This window comes from Melospiza melodia, chromosome 1 (assembly GCF_035770615.1).
Source record: "Melospiza melodia melodia isolate bMelMel2 chromosome 1, bMelMel2.pri, whole genome shotgun sequence".
Taxonomy (NCBI): domain Eukaryota; kingdom Metazoa; phylum Chordata; class Aves; order Passeriformes; family Passerellidae; genus Melospiza; species Melospiza melodia.
The window spans coordinates 153,818,512-153,822,264 of record NC_086194.1 but is presented as its reverse complement, the minus strand read 5'-3'; the positions used below and the strand labels follow the sequence as shown (position 1 = coordinate 153,822,264).

Below are 3,753 nucleotides of genomic sequence, written 5' to 3'. Positions count from 1 at the left end.
ATCAGCTCTCTTGCATTTCACCAGGGCTAATGCCTCCCACTTTCTGATGGTGTGCAGAATGTTAATAACATAAGTCATGTTTGTACAGATATGTGATTTCCATAATTAGGAATGTCAAGAGTGTAATTTAAGGTAAGGATGTGTAAATTAACACAGACATACTGAGTGTGTTGGCAGTTTAAGACACCTTTGGGTGTAGTCCAGGGCTTTCCTTCACATTAAAGGAATATCAAAGGTTCTCTCGGGTCTCTTGCTGAGTTTGCTGGTCAGCTGGAAATCTCCATTTCTTTTGTGCTTTTGATGGAACCAAACTTCTTGGCAGTGTTTTTATTGGGAGAGTACCTCTTGTGTGCAAGCTGTCATACTTACAGTCCCTTCCAATTGGGAACAACTTTACTTCTCAAGTTGACACATCCCACAGGTGAAGTGCCTTCTGCATATGGCAGGACAGAAGTGTTCAAATATTCCAAGGGATCTTCTGATGAAAACCGGATGGTCTGAAATCTTTCCTCCCCTTTCCCTACCAGTGCACTTACTCAAAGACAGTATAGACATCTAATTTAAATGCACCAAGTATAAAAAAATGGAGGGAATTTACTGTAATTTTTTTTCCTGATATTTGCAATCACATCACAGTCAAAAGAAGAAGAATAAATTAACAAGCAGCACATTTCAAGCCCACTGTTAAAGAAGTCTCAGTGTCTTTGCTGTTCCTCCCTGTTTCTTTACCACTCTTGATGAGGAACCATATATAAATGAATAATGCCTACATGCAAGATCTGTCTTGCCTACATTAAGATCTTTGTTATATCAGCTATTCCTAATAAAAGCTCAATATGTGGAACTTAATAATCTATCAGATGTTTTTATTTACCAGTTCTCATTTTTTATTTAAAATTGCTTGTCTGATTTAAATGAGTACACAGAAGTCCATCTCTGAAAATACATCATTAAAGTGACGCAGTTTTACGTAAGAGATGAATTTTATCCACACATCATATGTTTTTAAGAATGAAAAAAATCTCTTAGTGGAACACAAGCACATGCACATTTTCTCTAACCCCTGGCCATCACCATGAAATGAAGACTTGAGGACATAACCTTTGGAGACAAATATACACGTGACTCTCAGTTTCATTGCCATCCCAAGGATTTTAGCATTGAAATGACAGCTGATTGTTATGGTTTGGGCCTGGCAAAGCCAGAGCCCCCATAAGTACACCTTCTCCCCGGTGTCTGCTGCGAGATGTGACCAGGAATAAACAAAGCAGGCTCCAACTTCAACATACAGAAAAGTTTATTAACTAAGCTACACACAAACAATTACTAAACTACAAAACTACACACAAAAGAGGGAAAAAAAAACCACAAGGAAAATGAAAACCTCACAAAAAAACACTCTCCCCCTCCTCCCCCCTAAATTCCCGATACAATACATCCTCCAAAATCACCAATTCTAGGTCCAACACCACCCTTTAGATTGCTCAAACTTTCAGTTCCTCAAGAGGAGAGGGAGTCCTTCCATGTGTCATGGTGGCCTCTTCCGTCCTTGTTCCGGTGCTCTCACCACCGAACAGGGATCAGGGCTGCTTCCAGGGTTGTCTTTTTTTAAGGATGCTTTGTCCAGTTCCAGAAAAACACAGTATCTCACCTTCTCACCTCTGGGACATCCGTCCCCCCCATATTTTATATACCCCCTGGGGCCGAGGGGTACCCACACTGAATCTTCTCTGGCACTGGGACATTTCTCCCCCTGGACTCAGTCTCTGTATCACACGGAAACATGGCTCTGTCCATGGCTACACAAAAGAGTCCAGCATAAAATGCCACTCCATCTTCTCCATTCTTTCAACATCTCTCACTCTCTCTCTCTGGTCCAGACCTCCATCACTCGTTCATTTCTTTTGTCCTCCTCCACTCTTATCACTCGTCTAGGAAGGGTTAATGTTCTGTAAGGCTTTCATTGTCCAAAAAGGGTTAAAAACTCCTCCAGGCGGCTGGACTCCTGGCTGCACCCCCCCCCCCCCCCCCCATCTCCTCAGCTGGGCTGCCTGCTGCCAGCACATATTTACTGAATTTCAAGGTAACACAGGCTGCACTCTCTCTCTCTGTCTGTCTGTCTCCAAAGGGGGGGGGGGGGGGGAATGGCTGCCTGACGTCTCTTGTTGCTCTCCACCCTTACATCCTCCAAGGCCTCCTCACTCCCATCTCTGTCCAGGCCCAGGCCTACCGCATGGCTGCCCCTCCCCCGCCCAGCAGCAGCGGCTGGATGGGGGAGAGATCCGAACTCCGTCCCTCGAAGTCCCATGAGAGTCTCCCAGGGCCGAAGCTCTGCTTTTAACCCCTGTGTGTTCTCGGAGGTGTGTCCTAAAACCCACTGGCTACCCCAGGTGCCAATATCAAAATCCAAGCACCCATTGGCTTGACCACAACATCCCAGAATTCCCACCTCTTCCTGGTCAAACCACCACACTGATTCTCTCTCCTTTTATGCAGGCGCAAAGGCAGAGAGAGGACTGAAGCTCAGAGACAAATATATCAATATCCAGTGCGAGTGAAGCTTGTGCCTTAAGAACAACAGTTTTGAACTGCCATGGCAAGTTGCACGACTAGTCATGATTTTTATCCATCTTCTGCTCTCATCCTCTGATATGCCTGTGACATTTTCTCTCTCATTGCAGCCCATTATCTGGTAATAGAGCGCACAGAAGTGTTTTGTGGGCTGTAAAGTGAAGAGACCAAATGTTGTGACACTCTTGCCAGTGGCCATGGCTGGACTTGCTGATCCTTGTTTTCCACTTCTGTGCACTCCTGTTTCAAACAATACATATGCAAATGTCTTTTTGCTGCTTGTTAAATTGTCCTTGAAGTCTAACCTTTTCTATTCCCAGCTTGTCTTCTCTTAAGTACACTGTCAATCATGTTAGGACTTTCTAGATGTGTGATGATTTAGTGGGTTTTGTATAAAAGAACGTTGGTTTGCTCTGCTAAAAACATATGCTTTAATTTTCCATTGTGAGCTCCTAAATTCAGAATGCAGAAGAGGAATCCTTCCAGTTTAAACAGCTTCCTAGTATTTTGCAATGGTGTTCTGGGAGCACAGTGCCTGCCGCCTGAGAGAGTTGATGTTAGATCCTTGCTCCTTGCACAAAGAGAGCCTTTCTGGGACTTTCAGCAATACCAGGCTGTGAATAATTTTATCATTGCTGTTATAATCTGGGAAGCAAACAGGATTTTACCCTTTATTTTAATGATCTTTGTACTTGCTGCTTGAACTCTTGCCCTCCCTATCCCTTTTCCTACTATACACACTGTGTCTGCTCCTCTTCTATTCCCATGCAGTCCTCTTTGCCTTTGCCCTTTTTTCTCCTCTTGTACCACTTGTGTTTCCCTTGTACCTGGTTATCCCAGCAGTTTGTATTAAACTCCTATATTAAATGACATGGCATTTGCACAACCCACTCAGCTTTACTCCATGCCTTCTTTATTTACTCTAGGTGCAAGTGACAGCAGTGCAGGCTGGAGTCACTATCTGGCACTGCCAGGAAGAGCAATACATGAAGTTTTGCTTCACCAAGCCTAAACTTCCGTGGTCACCAACACCTGGTTTCTGTTAACAGCCTTAGTTTGGTGAGACCTACTGCTGTATGCAACTGGGAAACAAGAAGGTTCTTTCTTCAAAGAAGGGGATTTTTGAAAAGTACCAGAACGAGTGAGGGATGAAAACCATGTTAAAGGAGCACACCCCATGTG

At 44.0% G+C, this 3,753-nt stretch overlaps 1 long non-coding RNA gene across 1 annotated transcript; it reads right to left on the bottom strand.

Moving 5' to 3' along the window:
- Positions 1-1,279: 1,279 nt before the first annotated feature.
- On the bottom strand, positions 1,280-2,330 carry LOC134430578 (uncharacterized). The gene is made up of 2 exons (XR_010030850.1): positions 2,183-2,330; positions 1,280-1,931 (listed from the first exon to the last, which is right to left on the bottom strand). It is a non-coding gene; the product is annotated as an uncharacterized LOC134430578 (long non-coding RNA).
- Between the last annotated feature and the right edge of the window lie 1,423 nt (positions 2,331-3,753).